A 26,011-nucleotide genomic window follows, 5' to 3' on the forward strand; every position below is an offset into this window, starting at 1 on the left:
ATACTGTGACTGTTTGTGTTTGTTTTTCCTTTGCATGTCTATCACTACTAGTGTTGATATATTTCATCTACTTAGCAATAAATAACTTTTATAGTCAAACTGGTGGTAACTGAGTATATTTCGTCTTCTTTACTTCTCTTTCCCTACTTGCTCTGTAGCAACACCCCTCTTACCTAAGCTAAAGATCCCTGTGAAGCCCAGAAATACTGTGGGGTCTGCTCATCAAAAGACTAAAAGATTGGGATGTGCTGAGTTCAAAACACATAAGGGGATCAGCTTGTACAGGCTGATTGACCCAGTGTGGCTCAGACGTGCCCTAATGAACTGAATGCTGGCCCATGAGGGTGTCATCTGGACACCCAGCCAGATTCAGAGGTATTCTGTTTAATTGTGTGCTTGTGTCTGACTGTAGTTATTGTTGCTCTGATGAACTGATTCCTGGCATATGAGGGTGTCAGCCTGTCCCTGCTGATCAACCCGGCCAGGTCAGGCATGTCACGTTAATCTGTGTGTGTTTGTGTGTAGGACTGATTTGGGGACTGGAGGAACCCAGCCCCACTGAACTGAGTCCTGCAAGATAGCTCCATTGGGGGTGAGGGCTTGCAGAAGGGAGAGATACAGCTCCGTATAGAAACACAAGTAACACAAGCAGCACATTGATAGAATTACCAAGACCCTAGCCCTAATAAATGAGCATACCCCAAAGTAGCGGGCAAATCTGGTAACAGTGGGGTCCCCCAGCAGCTGATCGCCGAGCCAGTGATGAAACCAGAAATGCACTTCTGGTTTTGCACCTAGCACTTCCAGGGGGTGCACAGCCAATCTCGGGGTGCATGTGCCTATGCTGGGGTGCAGAGGTCACCAATGCTGCCCCAGCTGGCTGGGGCACAAGCATACTTCAGTGTGGGAACTACCTGCCAGCTAGGCTTGCACTGAAGCACCCTCATGCCCTAGCTAGCCCCTCTGCAGCACACTGAGCGAGGGAGCAGCTCTAGGCTGGCAGGCTTACCCTCTGAGTTGCTCCACCCCAGCTCAATGTGCTGTGATCCTAGGCATACATACAGACATGTACCGAGTAGCAATAAACTCTGGGATAATAAGCTCCAGAGTTTATTGCTACATATTAACAGATGCACCCAATGACAGCACAGGTAAGGCCTAGTGCTTCAGCCCTAGAGGTGTGAGTTCAAGCCCTGCTCTAGACTCATAGTAAAGGTTGTGTCTAGGTAACCCAGCAGTAGATGGGTATCTGACAATCCAGGCTGTGAAGTCACAGGTGGCTGGATGTGATATTAAGTACATCAACCCCTTGAGTGCTATGGACTACAGAATCTTGTGTGTTTTAAGCATACTGCTGTAATGGGCTCTTGGGCTTAGACAGGCCTTTGACTTGATAATGCTCATGTAGGGTGTAGACAGGGATAGCAATAGAAACATTTCAAATGAAGCACCCTTAGAAAGATTTCATAAAGGAAATGTTGCAGCTGGAGGACATAAGTACAGCTCTGTTGTCTGTTCCTGGAAGGAACATTCAAAATGCTGCAGCCTTCTTTAGCCTAGCCATGGGATGCTAGAGGAGGCTGTAGCGACTTGTAGGTACACTCTTCACTCTCCTGTCCCCCATCCCTTACAGGGACCAGAAGGGATGGTAGGGCCAAGAGCCCTGAGCAAAGTCAAAGGCAGGGGACTCCCCAGACCTGCTGATACTCCAAATCCAGTTCCCTATATTTCTTCATTCCCTCTCTCAAACAGACAGGTAGAGGAAACTGGTGCTTTACAGCCCAGTTGCAGTAGTGGTTGGGGTCTGTGGGCATTGGCAGCAGTCTGGTAGGGGGTGTGGTAAAAGCCTTGTTCCAGGCATGGTTAAGATAGAAGTCCCAGCTTAGATGTCATGGGTCTCAATGGGAACCTGGCAACTTTCATAGTTTCATAGTTTCATAGTAGCTAGAGTCAGAAGGGACCTAGGTAGATCATCTAGTCCGACCCCCTGCCTTAGCAGGAAAGAGCACCGGGGTCAGATGACCCCGGCAAGATTTTAAAAATCCCCAGGGTAGGAGCCTGCACCACTTCCCCTGGAAGCTGGTTCCAGGCCCTAGCCGGCCTGACTGTGAAGTAGCGCCTCCTAATATCTAATCTAAACTTACCCTCCGCCAGTTTGTGACCGTTATTCCTGGTCACTCCTGGCAGCGCACGGGGGAACAGGGACTCCCCCAATACTTGCTGATCCCCTCTGACCAGTTTGTAGCAGGCCACAAGGTCCCCCCTTAACCTTCTCTTGTGGAGGCTAAACAGGTTCAGGTCCCGTAGCCTCTCCTCATAAGGCCTGCCCTGCTGACCCCTGATCATACGAGTGGCCCTCCTCTGAACTCTTTCCATATTGTCCACGTCCCTCTTGAAGTGTGGCGCCCAGAACTGGACGCAGTACTCCAGCTGCGGCCTGACCAGTGCCGCATAGAGGGGGAGGATCACCTCCCTGGACCTGCTCGAGATGCATCTGTGGATGCATGACAGGGTACGGTTGGCCTTCTTGACTGCCTCCCCACACTGCCGGCCCATGTTCATCGTGGAGTCAATGACGACTCCAAGATCCTTTTCCGTCTCCGTGCTGGCAAGAGGGGAGTTCCCCAACCTGTAAGTGTGGTGCCGGTTCTTCCTCCCCATGTGCAACACCTTGCACTTATCAGTGTTAAACCCCATCCTATTCTCATCCGCCCACCGTTGCAACCTGTCAAGGTCAGCTTGTAGCCTATTGCACCCTTCTAGTGCACCCACATCCCCCCACATCTTAGTGTCATCAGCAAACTTGAACAGGGTGCTTTCTACCCCGTCATCCAAGTCACTGATGAAGATGTTGAACAGTGCGGGCCCGAGGACCGAGCCCTGCGGAACCCCACTGCCCACATCCTTCCAGGTCGAGAAGAACCCATCCACTACCACCCTCTGGGTGCGGCCCTCCAACCAGTTGGCAACCCATTTGACCGTGTGGGCATCGACACCACAGTCTCCCAGCTTTTTGATGAGGACAGGGTGAGAGACAGTGTCGAAAGCCTTCCGGAAGTCCAAAAAGACTACATCCACAGCAACCCCTGCGTCTAATGATTTGGTGATCTGATCGTAAAAGGCCACCTGGTTGGTCTGACAAGACCTGCCACTGATGAACCCATGTTGGTTGCCCCTGAGCATGCATTCCCCCGCAAGGCCCTCCTGGATTTCCTGGCAAGGACTTCCTGGGATTTGGAGTTGGACCTGGCATGTGCACCATTATCAGCTGTCCACATCCATCTCCCTTCCTCCCCTGTGCATAAATAACCAAAAGTAAAACACTCCAAATAGTAACCCATTTAAAAAGGTATTATTTTAGAGTCTTTAAGCCACTTTGGAATGTTTCAAAGGCTTGTACATTTGTATAATTGACCCTTTAAAACAATTCAAATGCATTTGAAATGCTTTAAAAGTTATGTCCACCACTCTGATAGATGGTATGGTGTTGAGCACAGAGGGGATTGATAGAAGTCATCTTTAGGTGACTCTACCAGATGAAAAAACTAAATTTGTTATTTTTCCCTATTGGCATTGTGGGAATTTTTACCTTCTAGTGAGAAAATTCTTTCTAATATCTAACCTAAACTTCCCTTGCTACAACTTGAGACCATTGCTCCTTGTTCTGTCATCTGCCACCACTGAGAACAATCTAGCTCCATCCTCTTTCGAACCTCCCTTCGGGTAGTTGAAGGCTGCTATTAAGTCTCCTCTCAGTCTCCTCTTTCTAAACTAAATCTTCTCTAAATGTGCATGAAATCAGCATAACTTTGTCAGCATACATTCATTTTAAAGACTGATTAGAATGTTTATTTCTGAGTGGTGCATTATATCTAAATTTCTTCATACTGTACTTATACTTCCATTTCTTCTTTATTTTTGTTTGTTTCCTCAGAACTTTATCATGACAGATTAAGGATAGGAAAATGTACATGAAAATAATGGCATTTTATTTCTTTTCTGCCAGCTAATGGTAAATGTGGTAGTAGTCTTTGTGTTTTATATTGTATAATATATGATGAAACCAATTAAGTGCCAGTCTAATGGTTATTAATTACTTACAAATGTGAAAAGTGACCCTGTAATCAATGAATTACTCACAGAGTAAGGAACTACTCATCATAAATTAGAGCAGCAGAATATGCCTAATTAGAGCAAGACTCAAATCCTTACATACACTGGTGAACACTTTCTTACACAAGTATTCTCACTGATTGGGCACTACTCTTCACAGGAACAAACAAGGAAGGGCTGCATAACTGTAGGTGAACAGAAATAGTCTAACTGCTTTCTCCTGTGGAAGAAAAAAAAGCCACTATGGTGGTGGCTAAGTGCTAAGTGAAGAAAATCCTTTGCAGGTAGCAATATCCTTTGCAGAGTTTCCCACTCTCCCCACCTCTAGAGGTAGCTAAACTCAACCCCAAACCCCACAGATGCTCTCTGATCCACTTGGGCTCTGGGGGGGGATGGATCAACAGAGGAATTGTGCTGCCATGAGAATTCTGTTCTCTAACCCTGAGTCCTGGTCCCAGTGTCAGGATTTTTTTAGATGAGAGAGGCCTGTCTACATGAGAAATTTATTGTGGAATTGCCTAATTAGTTCCACAGTAAACATCTTGGCATCTACAGGTGCAGGGCTAGTAAGCTGGAGCAAACCATAAAACTCTGCAGACAGACAGTACTTTTAAATACGAGTGCAATCCTGCTGCAGAGTTTTTTCCTCTGCAGCACTGCAGGCAGGCAGCCCTGCACTGGAACACCCCCGTGCCCCAGCCAGCACCATCACAGCATGTTGAGCTGGGTCAGAGCAGCCTCAGGCTGGCAGATTGATCCTTTGGCCCTCCTGCCAGCTGGAGCTGCTCCGACTCTGCTCAACATGCTGAAGTCCTGGGTGCATGTGTAAACATGGCACCTGGGAGCAAAAAACTCTGGTGTGATAAGCACCAGAGTTTATTACATTGCGTTACTATACATGTGTAGAGGCACTCAGATTCTCCCACACAGCTCCTTTAAAGGGGCTCTCCATGGCATTAGTAGGAGTGGGAAGGAAATCATAAACTTTAAAACCTCTTACATTTCTCTTATGAGTTCCCCTGGGCCTGGTTAGGGAGGAAATGATCCCTCATTCTTCTCTCACCCAATGCACATGCTTCACCTATAGGGCCTTCTTCACAGTTAGCAGAAATGCTGCTATCCTGGTATCTCAGCCACCTTCACAAGATTTGTAGATCTGCATACAGGCTAGATGAACACCTTGCTGGGGTCATTTGACCCCAATATTCTTTCCTGCCATGGCAGGGGGTCGACCTTGATGATCTGCTCAGGTCCCTTCCAACCCTACCAACTATGAAACTATAATTTTTTGGTGCATGGATCTCAGAAGCACAACAGGCACATGCATTAGCAAAGGTCTGCGAGAAGCTATGATTATTCTCTCTAAATACTAGGAAGTAAGCATGAGAAATAAAGAAGAGTTATTTAAGCTGAAGGACAATGTTGGCACAAGAACAAATGGATATAAACTGGTCACAAATAAATCAAGGTTGATAATGAGAAGATTCCTAACCATCAGAGAAGTGAGGTTCTGGAACAGACTTCTCATAATTGTAGTGGGGTAAAAGCATAATGGTTTTAAAATGCAGCCTAGTTAGTTTTTTTAAAAGGGTTGCATGACGTGGCTTCCACTGTAGCAGTGAACTGGGTTCAGTGAACCAGATGGTCCCTTCCAATGTTATATTTTTATTTTTCCAGATTTCCAAAAAGTACCTTTTTCCTTGAGCTTGTCATATTAAACGGCAGTAATCTAATTCCGTGAGAGAGCAAGTGTGTCTACTCATGATCTTAATGTGATGCAATAAATCCTGGCAGAGTTCATGCTGGAGTTTATTGCCCCTAGAGCAGCATTTATATGTGCATCCAGGACCACACATGTTGAGCCAGGGCAGAGCAGCCTTGGCTGGTAGGGAGTTCAGGAGGTCAGCCTGTCAGCCTATTGCTGCTCTGCCCTGTTTCAACGTGTTGTGGAGGGGCTGGCTGGGGCACAAGGTGCTCCAGTGTGGGGCTAGCTGGCAGGCAAACTGTCGCACCCTCATGCTCCAGCAAGCCCTGGTCACTGTCTACATGTACATTGTGGCTGAGTAAATAACTCTGCCGCAGACTAGTATTTGTGTTGGGCAGTACTATTCTATGGTGGAGTTAATTAGTTTACTTTGGCCTAATAGGGATGCATGTGTAAATAGTGATGCTTTACTGTGGAGCCAATTAGTCAACTCCATAGTAAAGCGTTCCACTGCTACTTGTCCCTGAAGAACACCTGTGCCATGTACCCTCTGGCATGCGGCAGGTTGCCCCAGGTAGGGTAGGAGGCTGGGGTCAGCAACTGTGCTGGCCCCAGTAGCCTTACCTGGGGTCCTGGGGACCTCCAGGAGCTGCAGCCATGGCACTCCTGCCGCTTGGAGCCTGGCTGGCAGCTGGAGTGTGGCTGTGGCTGGCCAGGCTCTGTTTTTGGGTGGCTTGCACTGTCCCCGCGTGCGCTATGCTCCTTTTTTTTTTACACAGGTGTTTTTGACCCTGGGATCTCCTGGGGTCAGAAACAAACCCCATGCTGCTACCTTGCAGTGAAGAATACATCTGAATGTGTTGTGTGTGGGTCTGCAGTGGCACATACCACATGGTTGTGCTTGTCTTGATGTGGTCAGTAAGTGCATCTTGCAAGCTTGAGTTCAATAAAGTTGAGGTGTGCACTTCCTAAATAGATACATTCAGTACCTTGCAGAACTTGGTCCTAATATGCTCTAAAACAGTCTTGAACCTGCTTTTCTTTTGGTTTTAGACAGGGAAAAAAACCACTTTGCTGTTTTAATAATAATATACTGATTACAGGTTAAATCATAGAGTTTTGCCTTTGGATGTTGAAACCATTAGAAAGTACTGGTTGGATAAGCTCCATGTGGACTTTCATAGCTCCAACTCAGCCTAATAGATCCAGTTTTTTTAATTAACTGCACATAAGCTACAGATCCACCTTCAGTATATCATGCCCTCAGATAAAAAAAAAACCCAAACAAAAACCTATAGTTTTTTCAACAGACTTGAAAGAAGATATATTCAATTCTGGAACTTAGCTATAGTTTTCAGAGTTACCCTTATCAATTGTAAACAAATTCACATATTTCTTACAGTGCTGTACAGATCATAACTGCATGGCCAGGATGAGTGCTGAGGAAGGGTACTTGATGCACAAAAGCTTGTCCAAAATCTCTTCCAAGTATACAGTGTACAATACAAGATATCACAAAAACTTCTTGCCTCTCATATGTTCCCTGGACCATCACAGCTACAACACTCCAACCCTACTGTTCCAGGATGTCATGTCACAAAAGTTAATAATGAAGACAAATGAAATGTAGAAAAATATTATTAGTAATTTGCTAAAGCTGGGACGGATTTTATTTAACTATGTTTAATTGTATTGGAGTTCCCTGCATAAAAGGGAGCTGGGTCAGCAGGCTGTGATGGAATAAATCACCAAAAAAGCAGATAATATTAAAGAACTGGTCTAAACAAACATCACCACACATCAAGGGACCAACTGTAAAATCTGCAGAATATACATATAGTTTAATTCCTGCATACAAAATATTGGGGTCTAGTCTGGCTTGGAGTCTTTGACATTTGAACAGTTCGTATTCATAATGGATTTTGGTTTTTTAGCATAGTTCAGTAGGAGGGCCAACATTTTTCCAGCTTATATTTAGGTCACGTATTCAGCTTGCATATTAGGTTACAAAATTAAGTTTAAAGGAGTGAACATATTGAAAGAAAATGCATCTACTTTGTTGTAGTTATTTCCACAAAATCATAGAAATGTAGCGCTGGAAAGAATCTCTAGAGGTCATCAAGTCCAATTTCCTACTCTAGGCACGATCATTCCCATCTAAACCAACCCAGACATTTTCAGAGTGACTGAAATAAACATTATGAATAGAAAGACTGACAGGGTTGAATTCTGTGAAAATTTTCTTGCTTTGGTTTTTTAACTGGATCTTTTAGGCATCTTCAACTGTCAAAGTATTTTTATAAAGGGAGCATTTGGTGAGATTGAGAGTCAACACTGTTAAAATGAAATTTTGTCTGTCAAAATCAATGATGTATGCCAGGGCTTTTCAACTTCTAAGTGGCTGGGAGTTGAACCAAAAGGCTTGCACCAGCAGAGGCTGCATGCCAACAGGTTGTGCCACGGTGAGCCAAAGACCCTTGGGGCTGCATACTGTACAGAAGCCTCTCCTCTGTTGTCCTGGCCACTGCACCCTGCTCCTCCCCTCACTGCTGCACCATATGCCCAGCCAAGCACTCTTCTCTTTGCCACTCCACTGCCAGCCCCAGACTTACTCTCAGCTCCCCTGGGCCATGCTACACTGCACTGCCCCACCACTTAGGGCAGGGGCAGGCAGAGAAAGCTGGAGTTGGGAGGGGAGCCTGGAACCCTTGGTTGCTGTTGTAGCTACAGTGATGTGGGGATTAATAGCCAGGCGGGAGCCTGGGGCCACTTTTTTACCAATCACAGGCCACTTGCAGCCTGCAGGCTGGTAGTTGGACAGGCCAGACCTATGCCATTGACTTTGCTGGGGGCTAGGATTTCACACCTTTGTTATGTTTCTGGATTTGCCACTGCTTTACCAAGTATTGTCTAGATGGCTAATTTACTGTTCTAGGTAGTGGCACCCAAGGACACACTGCCTGGCTCCGAAACCATAACATACTAAACCAGAAGCAACATATATACATCGATCTGACATGCAGGCCAGCTAATTGGCACTGCCACTAAGCAAGTGTATAAAGCCCACCTTGAGTGCGAGGTGGACACAACTATACTACTTTCAGCAGGCAACCTAGGTGGACCAGCACAGCATATTTCAGGTGCCAGCTGCTTAGCTTAGTAGGTTTGCATTGTACGTGTGCCATTTGTGATACTGGGCAAACACTTAATTGCTTGATTGCTAATTTTACACGCAAAATAACAGTGCCATGTACAGTATGTCCTAGAATTGTTGTGAGGATTATTTAATGTTTAAAAAGTACTCTGAAATCCTTGGTGTCTGTGCAAGGATCCAGGATTTGGTCTTAAATATGAAATATTATGTAAAGTAATTCTGCTGTAATGGTGTGAGATGCTGCTTATTTATATGGTTAAAAATCTGTCAGAACTCCTTACACTGTTGAATTGTAAAGGTGAGCTAGTATATAGCACATTATAAATCCTACGTTTTACAATATTATCATCAGATTTTTCAAGATACTGTATTACAATCATTTAATTACATTAGCTTGATTCTAGGTGCATAGATGCTTTTATACAAGTTTTTAAATTACTGACTATATGGCAACATATATCTTACGTTTCTTCCCAAAGATAACTTTGAGAGTTGCTAATTAATATTTTAGCATTTGTGATTTCTGACATACAGAAGTAACTATCAGTTATCTTTCAGTACTTAACACTACTGACTGACTGGGACTAAGTTTACCATATTATGTTCATTTAATGGGCTATGCAATGGGGTTCTCATGGAGTAAGTTATTCCTTAGAAGGCTAGAACCTCAACTAACTAATTTGGTATAAACTGACGTGACACCCATTTATACCAGCTAAAGGTCTGATCCAAGGAGACTGAATCTATTCCATAATTATTTTGTAATAGGTGACCTGTACACAGATGAGTTCATAATTTCAGAAGGTGATGCCACTCCAGTAATACAAATGTAAGGTAGTGACCATGCAATTTGTCATTCCTTACACATTTTCCCCTAATGCAAATACCCAGAGCCATGTGTAGATACCATCCTTATTGGTCAGAGACAAAGCAAGAAATCCAGAGACTTCCTGTTAAGCCTTCCTGCCTTAAGCCTGCTGTGTGTCTAGGAACTGCAGAACAGAATACATTTCAGAATGCCCTGTGTTTTGAGATTTCCTGATGGGAGCCTGATGAGCTGCAATACAAAGACAGAACTGTGCTGCATTTAATGATACCATTAGAGCCTTAATCTACTATTTCTGTGCTTTACTAGCTTTGTCTCTGACCCTTAATACTATTTTACTATTGCTGACTCTGCTTGAGCAGAGTAGTTAGCTGTGTTAGTCTGAAGTCAGGTTGAAAGAAGGGTAGAGAGGCACCTTATAAATTAATCAAATCAGAGATGCATAAGCTTTTGTGAGCCAGAGCCTGCTCTGTGCATGTTCTTTCATAGCATCTGATGAAGTGAGCTGTCTCACAAAAGTGTATTCATCTCTGATTTAGTTTATACAGGGCACATTTCTACCCTACCTTCTGCCTGATAGTACTTGGTGATAAACAGACATTGGGAGCAGCTATATGAGAAGTTTACTGAAGAGTTAATTAACTCTACAGTGAAGCATCAACATCTACATGTGCATTGCTATTAGGCTATTAACTCCATCATAGGATAGTACTGCCCAACACAAGTATTATCCTATGGTGGCACTATTTAGTGTGCTACAATGCATGTGTATACTGACATGGCTGACTGGGGCATGAGTAGGTGACCACATTTTCAGAAGGGAAAGGCAGGACACATGCCTGCCTTCCCCTGGGAGCCCCATGCCAGCCCATCATGCCTGCCTGGCCTCTCTAAAGCCTACATATGGGGGCACAACTCCATGCTATGGCTGCCCCTGCTGCTGTCAGGTGGGCAGGGGGTGCCTTGCCATGACAGTATGGCAAGTGTGGGGCTGTCAGGGGTAGGGCAGCAGGGCGGGGAGCCCTGAGCCTGCAGCAGGTAGCCTGCATCCACCCCCACCCTGCACACAAATCTGGGGAGGCATGTGCCCCCTCCCCCCATACCCCCTGCATGAGCTGCCTGTGGTTCTGCCCTGCTCCATGCTCTGGTCCCATGCCTCATCTTGACTGGGCAGTGCCCCCAGCCTCTTCCTCACTCCCTCCCTCATGGGGGGGGGGGCGTTGATCTGCACCCCCTACCAACCCCCCAGCCTCTTCCCCCCATAGACTTATCTGCAGAGAGCTTCTCTCCAGGCTGCCTGTGTGTGGTTCCAGCCATGTGCATGTGCGTGGGTTTGCCCATACACCTGGCAACCCCTGCATCCCACTCCAGGCAGCCACTTGCAGGCTGGAATGCTGCCAGCCTGCCAGAGGAAACCTGCCATTTGCCATGGATCCCTGCATGATGCTGCAAATCCAGGATAAATGCTGTCCTAAAGTCATGCAGTCCAGGACCAGGATTTGAGGTTCCCAGTTGGGGCTGCCCTGCCCAATTAAGGATGAGTGGTCACCCCAGGCACAAGGATGCTATAGTGAAGGGGCTGCCTGCCAGCTGGCCCTGCCCTGGAACACCCTCATGGCCCAGCCAGGCCCCCCACAGCATGTTGAGCTGAGGCAGAGCAACCCAGGACTGATAAGGTGATCCCTGACACCCCCTGCCAACCAGGGCTGCTCTACCCTGGCTCAATATACTGCGGTCATGGGCACATGTGGAAACTGTGCCTGGGAGCAATAAACTCTGGTGCAAAATACACCAGAGTTTATTGCTTTGCATTAATAACGCATGTAGATGTGCCCATTTTGCTATACCCTAAGCTAGACCTGTCAATATAGTGTGACAGTGACTTTACCTTCTTAATCATATGCCTTAAAAAATGTAAAAACAAAAAAAAAGTCCTACACAAAATGACAATTTTTTTTTATAAAAGTTACAAACACATTCTATTTTCCTAAAACAAAATTAAAGTGGGTTTGGAAAGAACTGTATAGTGAGGTGGACTATTTGGTGTATTTTAAATCCTATGACCCCAGCTGACTTCCTGCCCTTTGGGCGGGGGGCTGGACTCAATGATCTTCTGAGGTCCCTTCCAGCCCTAATGTCTATGAAATCTATGAAATCTATGAAACCATAAACTATAATGGAGTGACAATCTGTCTTGAAACGGCTTGGACAAATTCCTGTAGGTCACACCACAGTTTTAATATTGCCAAGATGACATGGAGGTGGTGGGGACTGCATGTAAGTCTGCCATGCTGAGGGTATCCTCAGTTGCTGAGGTCTCAGTAGGCATATGGAGGGCATAACCTATTTTTGCACAACTCCAGCCTACAATCCCCAATGCTGCACTGAGGTTGAGTATGTGGAAAGAAAGTAAGGGGAAAATATGGGAAGAGGTGTATGGGTTTTGGGAAAGAGTGAAGGAGGTATGTGCAGACCACAATGCATTCCAGCTAATCCCAATTGACTGGCAATCCCTTGGGGACTGTTTCTAGTTGACATGAACTAGAATGGCCCCTGAGCCGCTCCAACCTATTCTATGGGTAGGGTTGAAGTACAGAGTCAAGTAGCAGTAACCTGTCAGCTGTTACAGTCTCTGGAAGTGCATTTGCAGTTTTTGACATTTTACAGGAATCAAGCAAAACATTTCCAAAAGTGTCAACTTTAGAGGGCCCTGGATACCCCAGTATATAATATATAAAATAAAATACTTCTTTCCTCATTCTCCTCCTAGTATTTCCTAAATGCTTCTACTGATAATTCCCAGGCAAAAAATAAATTGTAACTAGAGAGTTAAAGTTGAACATAAGAATCAGTAATGCAAGGGTAAAAAGAGCTAAAGCAATATCATGAGATGACTGTACAATAATAATTAAAGGATTTTAGATCTGTAGTCTCAGATTTACATTTAAGCTAGTTTTTAAAGACTATAGACCTTTCTATTTTTCCCCTCTATGGCTTTAGAGATGGGGAAGATTTAAGTTACTGGGATACATATCTTACCTTGACATATTCGGGTTTCATCTAAGTATAAATTTCTATGATTTTCCTGGATTTGTAATGCTTGGCTTTGGGATGATAACAAAATTAATGTATTTTATTTTGAACCTTCTGTTTCTGATCCACACTGTTAATTTCATAGATTTCATAGACATTAGGGCTGGAAGGGACCTCGGGAGATCATCGAGTCCAGCCCCCTGCCCAAAGGGCAGGAAGTCAGCTGGGGTCATAGGATCCCAGCAAGATAAGCATCCAATTTACTCCTGAAGGTGTTCAATGTAGGTGCTTGAACCACCTCCGCTGGCAGACTGTTCCAGACCTTGGGGGCTCAGACAGTAAAGAAATTCTTCCTTATGTCCAGCCTGAAATGGTCTTGCAGGAGTTTGTGACCGTTCGACCTCGTCATCCCTTGGGGCGCTCTGGTGAACAGATGTTCCCCCAGATCCTGGTGGTCACCCCTGATAAACTTATAGGTGGCCATCAGATCACCCCTGAGCCTGCGCTTTTCCAGGCTAAAGAGTCCCGTGGCTCTCAGCCTGTCATCGTAAGATCTGTTTTCCTGACCTCTGATCATGCGCATGGCTCTCCTCTGGACTCTCTCAAGCTTCTCCACATCCTTTTTGAATTGTGGAGCCCAGAACTGGACACAGTACTCCAGCTGCGGCCTCACCAAGGCCGAGTACAAGGGGAGAATGACATCCCGGGATTTGCTCAAGAAGCATCTATGGATGCACGCCAGCATTTTGGTCGCTTTATTAGCCGCAGCATCGCATTGCAGGCTCATGTTCATCTTGTGGTCAATGATGACCCCCAAGTCTTTTTCTTCTGTAGTGCTAACCAACGTAGCACTGCCGAGCCTATAAGGGTGCTGCAGGTTTTTCCTCCCAAGGTGGAGAACCTTGCATTTTTCGGTGTTAAACATCATCAGGTTCTCGTCTGCCCATTTGCTGAGCTTGTCCAGGTCAGCCTGGATCACCCGCCTATCTTCTGGCGTGGATGCTTTGCCCCAAAGTTTGGTGTCATTGGCGAACTTGGCCAGTCCACTCCTGACTCCAATGTCCACATCGTTAATGAAGATGTTGAACAGGATGGGTCCCAGGACAGAGCCTTGAGGGACCCCACTGGTCACAGGGCACCACGATGAGTGACTGCCATCAATCACAACCCTCTGGGTCCGACCACGAAGCCCATTTCCCAGCCAGCGGATCGTGGTAGAGCCAAAGCCACAACTGGGCAGTTTGGCCAAGAGGTGATCATGGGATACCAGATCAAAAGCTTTTTTGAAGTCAAGATATATGACATCAATCTCTTCTCCCTTGTCCAGGTGATAGGTCACCTGGTCATAGAAGGAAATGAGATTAGTCAAACAAGACCTACCCGCAACAAACCCGTGCTGGCTGTCCCTTAGGATGTTAGCCTGGGCCAGTCCCTCAAGGATGGCCTCCTTAATAAACTTTTCTAAGATCTTCCCCAGGATAGAAGTCAGGCTAATGGGCCTGTAGTTAGCCGGATCCACTCTCCTCCCTTTCATCTCCATTTTAATAGATTTATTTATTAGGAATTCCTTTATCCCTAGAAATTATAGAAAGTTGCATACATGAACACCAAAAAGGGAACCAAAACCAAAGGATACCATGATATAGTTCTTATTATTGTAAGATGTGTGATAGTGACCTTAAATAATAGGGATGTTTTTGTTTTTTAACATTTAAAAGCAGATTCAGTAATTCATTGAAACAACACAAAGCAGCCAGAGCATGTTATATGGTTACACTTTTTTTTTTAATCACTAGAGCTAAGCAAAGCAGCCCAAGTGTACTGTTAATTTGATTTAGAGGACCCTTGTTATATGAAGACAAGGCAAAAGTAGCCGAGACCCTGAGACCAAATGTCTGAGTGTTTTAAATGCTTCACCTGGCTCCTGGTCATTTAGCACCCATCATTGCTGCTTTTCTGAGTACTGGAAACAAGGCAAAATTGGCATGCAAAGCCTTACAAGTGTTGATACCCAAGTCGGCATGCAGACAGTAACACACTGAAGAGCATTAACTGCTGAACCAAGTAATAGCGAGAATGCCTGTGACATGCATGCAGCCTCCATTGTACCACTGACTCATTAACTGCAATAGAATTGTTCCATGCAAACAATGTCACAATGACCCTACTTAAGAGTAGACCTGAACCTGCCTGTAGCCAATATATTCATAATAATTAGATACAACTGTGAACAACTTAGAGTAAATACAACTTAATTTATTCCTTTATATAATTTAGAGAGCCTGTGTACAAGGTTTCAATTAATTTTTAGAATGTGGAGAATTTTAAGTGTCTGTACTATTTCTTTTTTAAGATCACATTACAAAGGTTGACACAGATGCTACATTTTTAAAGGATTTATATTAGTTTTAACTCAAATTTAATTAACAGATGTATTTGCAAATTCTTAGAGAATTCATTCTGCACTTCTAGAGTAAGTGCTAGAAGTATACTGACTCAAAATTCGTGGAAGAGGTGATATCTTTTATTAGACCAACTAGATATTTGCAAACAAATTATTTTATTTATTTACATTCAAGCATAGGAAGGTGTGTGTGCCTGAAAGCTTGCAAATAAATAAAATAATATGTTTGCAAATATCTAATTGGTTTAATAAAAATATCACCTCTGTCATGAGTTTTGATTCCTTTTGCCTCTAGACCAATATGGCTACAACCTGTATACCTAAGAAGTATACTGAGGCTAATGTATTTTTTTATCTGAAACAAAAACAGAGTCCTGCTTTACTATTGCAAAATGCAAAAATAGATCTTAACCTTAACTAGAGTCTTATAAGAATCACAAAGCAGTTGTTACAAACACCTCTGTAATAACTATCACTCTTTTATTTCCTATGCTTTTATAGTATTTTTAAGAATTTCCATATTTTCCATATTTAAAGATATGAAATAGACAAGTAGCCCTATTTACTCATTACAGAGCTAGGGGAAGTTAATGTTATGTGCTTAGCAAATTGGTTGAAGACATTATTTATATTGTGAAGGACATTTTACATACACATGTTGTTGCAGAAACAGCAGGAATTCCTGATGTCTACCTGAATTAAGTTTAATACTTTTACTATGTCCTCCATAGAGTTCTGTTAACTTTGCCGCCTCTTCTCTACTTTCTCACTTTTAGGAAAGAAGTGTTTCAGCTTTTTGTCTATGCTAGCATTTTATTTTTTGTAGAGGGACTCACTCTTCAAATGCGTATCTACCTCATCCATGTGTTGTCCCTGAAGATTGTCATGTTTCAGCATTGCATCCATTCTGAACATCAGCCTGTGGTATTCGGACTCCACGTCATGCTTTGCTGCTCTGTAGGACTCCATCTTTTCTAATTATATTCTTCTTTAGAGAGGAATTGTGGTATTCCTACTTGTATCCACAGGATACATTGGGTGAATATTTTGCCAAGCAAACCTGATATACTCTAGTGTTCTTATGCATGAACCTGACTCAAGACCTTTCTTGGAGGAGCAATTCTGTCACAGTTCCTTCACAACCATCTTACTTTTTTTGTAGGGCAGTTCTATCTTACCTTTCAAATAATGAACATTACATTAAATGAATCTTTAATGTAGCAATTAGCAACAGTACCATGCAAAGAGGCAAAACTTGGAGTTATATGTCCTTCCAGAGATTGTATTTTACACTCAGTTGATTTTGAGAAGAAAAAAAACCCTAGTTCATGAAAAAAGCCGCCCATGTTTTCCCAGGGACTGGCTGGTTCAGAGATCTAAACTAGAAGAGGGAATCTTTGTTGCCAGTCTGCATTTGGTTCAAATCAGTAGTGAAGGAAAGTCATTACCACTGAACTGCTGTTTAGCAGCTTTATGAACTGACTTGATATTTTTAGGCCAGTTCCTTGTGCACAAATGTCCATATCACATTAAAAGCAAACACTCAGCCCTGCCCCACTACTCTTATTTGTAGTCTCAGCAGAAACACCAAGGAGTGAATAGGGGTGGAGAACAATCGGCCTTGCACCCAGAAGGTAACCTTCTGGTCAAGCCTGAGAAAGTTGCAAAAGGTTTATCCTGTCTGTGTTCTATGCGCTTTTGAGAGAGAGAGAGAGAGGGCACAGTCAGTCTCTACGGTAATTAGCTTGGCATCTGATACAATCGCAATATTCACTTACATTATTTATTTTATAGTTTTTCCCATTTTCATTGCTTAGAAAGATCTTAGACGTGGCTCAACAAGATGTCCAGGCAAAAGACTCCCATTAAAATCATCGGGAGTTAGGCACATAAATAGGAGTTAGATACCTGAATACCTCTGTTGATCTGGACTTGGTACGTAGATTACAAGCTCTTTGGGGCAGAGTCTGCACACTCTTGTGTGTGTTCATGGTACCTTGCACATTGTGGCTATTCATTTGGTCAAGTAACGATAGTCTGGGGGAGTAGACTTGATAGGAACATTCAAGGAGAGGGTATCTCCCCTGGATGTGAGGCAAGGGAGTAGGGGCAGATGTGCACGTGGAGATAGTAACATATCTAGGGGTGGGAGAGTAGGTACAAAGTTAAGAAAGGCACAGAAATCACCCCCAGCCTTGCAGAGTCCATGTCCTGGAAGCAAGAGCAGCCCCACAGTTCACTCATGCTGGGGACTGCTTGTTTTCTGCCCAGGGCCAAAACAATTCCCAGCTGCTGCTGTTTTAAGAGTGGAGGTAGGGGCAGCAAGAGCTCAGCCAAGAGCCCCCAGCATGGGTAAGATTGCTCTGAGACCCATGTCCCCACTCTTGAACTTGTGCCCCCTCTCTCAGAATCTACACGACCCCCCAGGCTCTCTCCCAGGGCTTGCCCAGGGCACCAACTCTGCTTGTTATGCTTCTGGGTAGGCAAGGAGTGGGAAGAAAAGAAAAACGTTTCTGTACACCTAATTGTGAACGGGGGTTGGAAAGCATGGCCGCAATGGGCCTGAGGATTTGCTCGCCTGAGTAATATGCAGGAAATGGGTATGGGTGGTATAGGGTAGAGTTTTAAAGTTTTTGGATGTCCACTGGGGAGTCTGTTTTTGTTTCTTATCTTTTGGGCTGTTCATCTGTAAGCTGCTCTGAGTTTTTCTGGATAGGGTGGGATATCTCACCAACAACAAAACAATACTTTCAAAGATATAAGGTGATGTTTCTTACCAATGTTTAGGGGTAAATCCTCTTTGTTTATTTCAATGGGCAATAACTGAAGTCAGCCAAACATTTCTGAAGTCTTATAATAACATTAGCATTCATGGAAATACATGGGAATGCACTTGGTGCAGCTGCACAGCGCCGGTTATTTCTTTCTTAGCTATAACATCTATGGCCAGTCGCTAACTCCCCTTTCCCAGCTTTCCTCCAGTGCAGCCTATTCTTCTGAGGTTTCATCCATTTTCCCTGACAGTGAAAAACTCTGAGGCCACTAAGGATCAAAGGTAAAGGCCAATGCACTGATGTATGAAAACAACATAAATGTTGTCTCTACAATCTCTGCAGCGACTGGGTCGGCATCTGATACATTCACAATATTCACTTAGGTTATTTTAAATCCCCCCCCCTTTCATTGCTCAGAAAGATCTTAGACATGGCTCAACAAGGTGTCCAGGCAAAGGACTCTCATTAAAATCATTGGGAGTTAGGCACATAAATAGGAGCTGGATACCTAAATACTTCTCAAGAAACCCGTCTGCGCTGGTGACACATGGGGGCCACACTCTTCAGGACGAGGGGGGAGGAGACATAGTCCTCCAAAGTGCTGGACACCCCAACTCTGAGCTCGAAAGCGCCCTTATACCAGTGCTGGCGGGCGCCCTACGAATAAGCTGGGCCAGAGCATTAGGAGGGAGGCGAGCTGCAGGAGCCCAAGGTGGCTAGGCAGGACCTCCCATCTGCGGCTCAAGGGAGGGGAGAGGTGAGCGCTGCTCGGAAAAACAGAAACCCGGGGCTGAAGGGACCGCAGAAGAGGCAGAAGAGGAACCAGCTCCTCCCCGGGAGGAAGCCAGCCTTGCCTGCCAGGCGGGGTGCGGGCTCGGCGAGGCGCCGGGAGGGGGGCGCTGGCGGCGGGCGAGGCGGGCACCGCTGCCCGGCTCGCGGGGATGCCTCCTCCCTCGGCCAGCCGGGCCGGGGGCGGCCAGCCGGCCTCCTCCAGCCTCCGGCCTCCGACATCTTCCCGGCGGGGGCGGGGATCCGGCCCCTCCCGGCCCCTGCTCGAGCCGCGGGCGGCTGGATGCTAACAATGAAGGGCCGGGACCCGCCCGGCCCCGCAGCCCCGGCGCTGGGGTGGGGGATCCGGGGGCAGCCCTGGCCCCCTGCCCGGGGGAGGAAGCGAGGCAGCGGAGGAAAGGCAAGGGGCATCTCTCCGTCTCCGCCCCGTTTGAAAGCCATCCTGGCTTTCCTCGCCCCTGCCCCCCCAGCACGAAGCCTGCAGCCGCTGTGGGGGCATGCGGGAGGGCGAGAGGCAGCCTCGGTTGGGGATGTGCCAGGTGGCGGGTGTCACATTGCAGCCCCCCGGCCATCCCCTCCCCTGGCGGGCTCGCCAGGGTCCCTCGCGCCTCGGAGCGCCAGCGCCAGCGCCAGCGCCAGCACCCGCGGGCACGGGGAAGCCGGCGGGACCCAGCCCCAGCCCCAGCCCCTTTGTGCAGCGGTGCAGGGGAGCGACGGGCACACGCACCCCCCTACCCACCCACCGATCCGTCGCTCGCTGCCCCTTTTACGCACACACTTGCAGTCCCAGTCGCCGATCCATTGCTCACTGCCCCTTTTACACACACACACACACACACGCCCCTGAGGCAGTCCCCCCTGTGAGTGCTTCCGCAGCTGCCCTCCATCCCTTACCCTCTCCCTCCCTCCCTCCCTCCCCATCTCGCCCTTATTTATTAATTTATTTTCCTCCCCCTCGCACCAGGAGCAAGCAGACATTTTGGTGGCATTTCCCAAGGTTCAGGTTCAAATCCAACCCCTCCCCCCCAAACCCCAACAAAACCCAACACCAAAGAGCCCAGGTCCGCCTTACCCAGCCCCGCCTGGACGCGCGCGCTTGGCACGGAGCGATCCCGGGGAAAGGCTGGTGCAGCTGGTCCCTAGCGGAGCTGGGCTGCTGCCATCCGCCCAACTTCAGCACCCAGCCGGCAGGGAGAGAGAGAGAGGAAAGGAGGGAGGAGAGCGGAGCAGAGCAGAGGAGAGGAGAGGCAGGCGGCGCACATGCGCTCTGCCACTAGCGCTGGAGCCTCCCCGAGCAGCTGGAGTTTCCCCGCTTGTCCCCAGGCTGTGACTCACGGCCAGTCCCCAGCCCCCGTCCCCGGGAGCTCCTGCCGAGCCGCGCAGGCGGGAGGGGGCCAGCCTGGGCCAGCCCCGTGGGAGCCGGCGGGCACGAGCCGGGCTGCATTTCGGGGCGGCTTTTGAAGACACCTGGTGGGATGCGTGATGGGTCAGGGGGATGTTTCCCATCCTGTCTCTCCAAATAGATGCCAGGGGCAAGTTAGGACAGCTGTCCTCTCTGGCTTTGAAATGGAAAATGGGCATGAGGGATGAATGCATCCAGACTGGAAAAGGCAAAGGCTCGCCCTACCTGGATGCTACCTATTTTTGTCCCTCCCCCATTGTGCAAACAGAGAAAGAAAGGCAGGCTGTTGCTTTCGCTGCATGCACATAAAACAGACCTAAACTAGATGCACCTTAGTGCAAATGCTGCCCAAACCTGGACCCAGCCCCTGGACACCGTTTTGGCCACCCACGCTCCACAGAGGAGAAGTGTGGGTGCTTCCAACTGCAACACATCTAGTTGCACCAGGAGTGTAAACATGTGGCAATAGCTTCTGAAGCCTGGCTGATGTTGCCAATTGTTTTGCCTGACTTTCACAACCGCCACTGTCTAAATAGAGAACGTGTTTACCGTACCCACTGCACCTTAAAAATCTGGACTCTGATATCCCCCAGTGCACCCATTCTGGAGAAACACTTGTTTGGCATCTGGATTCTGTTGCATCCCACTCCCATTCTAGGAATGCTAGCATCTAAAGAGACAACAGATGTTGCTTCTGTTAGTCAACGAAAACAATCTGGCTCTCAACATATCATAATATGAGAAAGGTGCAAAAGTGTTAATTTCGAACCTGAATGCTGCTGACTGGATATCTCCCTTCCACACCACACCTCTCATTCCACCAGAATAACTGAGATCCCAATACACTGTGATGGTATAGCACTACAAGAACAGGAGGCCAAAACTGTCCTGATTCTACCACAGCTGAAATGAAACAGCCCCATAAAGTTAATGCTCCTAAAAGCATGGGCATCACTTGTATTTTCTTTCCAAACCTCAAATCCAATTATCAGAGAACAACAGTTATAATCATTTGGACTCTATCCTTGAATCCTGGCACTGACGCCGCAGATTCCTAGTGATTAGAATTTAAGCATATGAAAGTCATTGCTCTGCGCTTCCGAAACCGGAGTTGGTTTGCTTAGATGCCTAAATAAGGATGTTGGGGCCTAACTTTAAATTCCTGTATTTGCGTTGTATACCTAGATGTGCAAATCTGGTCTACATTTTTAAATAACAAAAGGGCAACACAGATGATTGAAGTATCAAGGGCCTCCATGTGGCCCACCTCAACTTCAGTTATCAGAAAGAATTGATTGAAGCCATATCCCTTTCAGCCGTACCCAGAGAACCCAAGGCAAAGAAGGTGGAACAAGTGGCTTTCAAGAATCATTTCTTTCTAGAACAGGGGTCAACAATGTTTTCCGGTAGGGAATTAGAATGACACAGCTCAGATTAGAGAAAGTGGGCACTAGGACCAGGCTGCCACTTCTTCCTGCTGCCCAGCTGTAGTGCCATGTGCCAGAATCCCACTCCAGGTGCCCAACTGTGGTGCAGGGAGAGCCACCTGCCATTAAATGCCACCAAAGCCATGCCTCTGCAGGCTAGATCCAAAGGCTCTGTGGGCTGGATTCAGGCAAAAGACTGTAGGTTGCCAACCCATCTTCTAGAAGATGACTGGTTTGTGCATCAGAATTTCCTTACTCTTGAAAATGATCCATTTTCCCTACCAGCAAGGAACTGGTAATAGCTTTATTCTTAAATAAGAGTGTATGTTTTCAGTCAGGGAATGGAAAATGAGAGGTTCACAGAAAAGTTTATGGGCCTATTCCTCCCTAATTTCTGGTCTGTGGAAGTTTAGCTGAGTCCATTTCTCAAGATACAGATTTGTTATTCATATTTTGTATATACTGATTTGGGGAATCTTGGGAAAAGAGAAAAAATATATTATATCCCATATTTCCTAGTGATTAGGAGTTTGACTTTTGTACTTTTTTAATTTTAAGAAGAAAATATACAGTTCATTACATGTGTGAACTGTGAAGCGCAACATTGAGTTATGGGAACAGTCTGAGTTACTTGTTTATTTCCAGGTTTTCTAACATATTAGGTTTTGTGAAGTTGTTTAAATTCCATAAAGCAAGTAATATTGTTCCATGTGTTTGCTGAATTCCATTGAACTATATTTTCAACCTTAACTCTTTTACAATAAAGCTTTTTGTTTGTTTAGAAATCTACTCTGATAATGAGCCAAAATGTTAAGGCTATGTTTCAGGGGAGCAACCCTGTTAGGAAAAAAACCCCTCTTAAACATCTGCTTAACTCTAAACTCATGCGTATGTCCATTAAAACCAGTGGGAATTAAATGTGCTTAAGATAGGGATGACATTTTTGTCTAACAGTGGCTTTGAATCATACCAAAGCAAATCTCTCCTACAGATTTGCAAGTCCATGGGAAGCATGTGTGGTGGTAGCGGTTATGGCAGGCAGGAGTTGTATACAAATAATAAGAGGGAATGAAGGACAAAATGACCAGGAAGAGCAAGAGCAAGTCACAGATTGCCTTCAATGTTTAGGTTACAGGGTCTGTGAATGGGAGGATAGCAGTGAATGTGAGGCTTCCGATACCGTCTTCCACAAAATTCTTGTTAATCCTTCTTCCCTGACTTGACCCATCTAAACGGGGTCGCTGTTAAGGATCCTAGCTTTTCACCAGCTTTGGTCATACGTATCTTCTTCCCACTCCTTCTCTCTCATGTCCTTCTGCACTCTCTCTCTCTCCATCTCATCTTCAATCTTCCTCTTCCTCTTCTCCTTGGTAGTGCCATTCTGGTAACTTCTGTTTCCACATATTCTTCCACACTCCTTTGAACATACCCATACCATACCAGTCTTCTGTTTTGTACTTTCTTATTTCTTATGCCCCCACTACCTTCATCAATCCTCTGATGTAACTATTCCTCACTTTATCCATCTTCATCACTCCACCCATCCATCAGAACATTCTCATCTCTGTCATGTTCAGTCTTATTTCTTGAGCTTTCTTTAGGGGGCATGTTTTTGTGCTGGATACACATGTCCTGTAGACCTTCCCCTTCAACTTCACTGATACTCTTCTGTTGCATAATATTCCTGTTGCCAATTTCCAGTTTGTCCACCCTGCCCTTATTCAGTGATTCAGCTCTTCATCTAACTGGATTCCGCTGAATGGTTGACCCCAGATACTTGAGCTTGTCAACTTTTAAAGCATGTTTGTCATCAGTTATCACATTTCCTATATCAGGTACCTAAGAGAAATCACAGTGCATATATTCCATTTTGGATAGACTAATCTTCATTTCTCTTCCCTCTGGGACTTCTCTCCATTGGTCCAATACAACTTGCACTTCCTCTAGACTCTCAGCTCAAATGACCATGTCATCCATGTACACCACATTCCAAGGTGGTCATCTTATTTGTTCAGTAAACACATTAATCATGACTGCAAAAGGGAACAGACTCAAAGTTGACCCTTGATGTACAAAATTCTAATGAATAATTAAGATGCAGACTGGGTGAATGCTCTGCAAGGTGGATCCATAACTGGTTGGATTCATAGTTTCATAGATGTTAGGGTCAGAAGGGACCCCAGGAGGTCGTCGAGTCCAACCCCCTGCCCTGGGCAGGAAAGAGCATTGGGGTCAAATGACCCCAGGTAGGTGATTGTCCAGTCTCCTCTTGAAGACCTGCAGGGTAGGGGAGAACACCACCTCCCTTAGAAGCCCATTCCAGGTTCTGGTAGCCCTTACTGTGAAGAAGTTCTTTCTAATGTCCAACCTAAATCTGCTCTCGAGCAATTTGTGGCCATTGATCCTAGGTACTCCGGGGGTGCCCTAGTAAACAGAGTATTTCCTATTCCCTCCTGCCCTCCCCTGATGAATGTATAGGAAGCCACAAGATCACCTCCCAGCCTTCCCTTGCGAAGGTTGAAGAGATCTAGGTCCTTCAGTCTCTCCTCGTAGTGCCTTGCCTGCAGGCCTCTAACTGAACCCTCTCAAGATTCTCCATATCCCTCTTGAAGTGCTCCTCTGAACCCTCTCAAGATTCTCCACTTCCTTCTTGAAGTGCGGTGCCCAAAACTGGATGCAGTACTACAACTGGGGCCTGCCCAGTGCCTCATAGAGGGTAAGCATCACCTCCCTGGACCTGTTTGTCATGCACCTGCTAATGCATGATAAAGTGTGGTTAGCATTGTTGATCACTTTGTCACATTGACACTTCATGTTCATCTTGAAGTCAACTATGACTCTAAGATCCCTTTCTCAACCCTGACACAACATTGACCTAACACCCAAACCTGCCACAAGTAAAGCAGGAGAACAATGGCAGCCAATATCATGCTTGTATAAAATGTCAATATATACTCAAGAAATCCCAGGTAGGGCCATGGACCCTGGCTACAGAGGAAGGCAAAACCCCCTAGAGTTAATACGAATCTAACCATGGGGTAAAATTCCATTTGTGATTTGGACAACTGGACTGAGTGCACACTTAGCAAATTTGCAGATGATACCAGGTTGGGTGGATCCTCTGAAAGGTAAGTCTAAGATGCACAAATACAGAATGAGGAATGATTGGTTAGGCTGCAGTACCACAGAAAAGGACCTGGGAGTTACAGTGCACCATAACCTCAGTATGAACCAACAGTGTGCTCTTGTTTCTAAAAACAAACCAGGAACAACAAAACCACAACCAGTAATGTACCAAATGGTATTAACAGAAGCATCTCTTGTAAATCAAGGGAAGTGATTCTTCTTCTCTATTTGGTAATGGTGAGACTTCTGGATTACTGTGTCCAGTTTTGTGCTCCACACTTCAAGAAAGATGTAGACAGATTGGAAAGAGTTCAGCAGAAAAGAAGAACAACAACAACAGAGAGAGAGACTAGAGGTCTGTAATACATAATTTATTAGAAAAGGCTATAAGAATTAGGGTTATTTAGTCTGGAGAAGATAAGACTGGGGCAAGGGGATGTATTTGATAACACTCTTCAAATACGTGGAAGACAATTATGGATAGGATGAAGATGGGCTTTTCTCTATGACTGTAGGGGACAGAACTAGGAGAAGTAACCTCAGGCTGCAGCAGAGGAAATTTAGGTTGAAGATCAGGAAGAACTTTCTGATTATGAAGGTGGTTAACCATTGGAACAGGCAACCTGGAAAAAGTTGTGGAATTTCCATCCCTAGAAATTTTCAAAAGCAGGTTAGACAGACACTTGGCTGGGGGCGGGGAGTGGGGTTAGTCAGGGATGATTCTGCCTTAATCAGGGACTGGACTAGATGACCTCCTGTGGTCCCTTTTATTCCTAGTTACCTATGATCCTATATTACTGACTCAGAGCCTGTGATCCACCAAAATCCTGAGGTCATAGAATCATAGGAAATTAGGGTTGGAAGGAAACTCAGGAGGTCATCTAGTCTAACCCCCTGCTCAGAGTAGGATCACCCCTAACTAGATCACTCCAACCAGGGCTGTGTTGAGCCAGGCCTTAAAACCTTCAAGGATGGAGATTCCATCACCTGTGTAGGTAACCCATTCCAGTGCTTCTTCACCGTCCTAGGGAGAAAGTTTTTCCTAATATCCAACCTAAACTTCCCTGGCTGCAACTTGAGACCACTGCTCCTTGTTCTGTCATCTGCCACCACTGAGAACAGTTTAGCTCCATCCTCTTTACAACCTCCTTCAGGTAGTTGAAGCCTGCTGTTAAATCCCCCTCAGTCTTCTCTTCTCTGAATAAGTAAGCCCAGTTCCCTCAGCCTCTTCTTATAAGTCTTGTTTCCCAACCCCCAA

The 26,011-nt window shown here is 45.8% G+C and overlaps 1 protein-coding gene across 1 annotated transcript in view; it reads right to left on the bottom strand.

Annotated features, from left to right (window-relative positions):
- RGS17 (regulator of G protein signaling 17) overlaps positions 1–19,998 on the bottom strand; it is a 119,733-nt gene extending 99,735 nt beyond the window's left edge. The window contains exon 1 of the mRNA XM_090041604.1: positions 19,871–19,998. The gene's annotated coding sequence lies outside the window, so the exon portion shown is untranslated. The remainder of the gene's footprint in view (positions 1–19,870) is intronic.
- Positions 19,999–26,011: the final 6,013 nt, after the last annotated feature.

Source organism: Crocodylus siamensis, chromosome 1 (genome assembly GCF_052110815.1).
Source record: "Crocodylus siamensis isolate JL-2025a chromosome 1, ASM5211081v1, whole genome shotgun sequence".
Lineage (NCBI taxonomy): Eukaryota > Metazoa > Chordata > Crocodylia > Crocodylidae > Crocodylus > Crocodylus siamensis.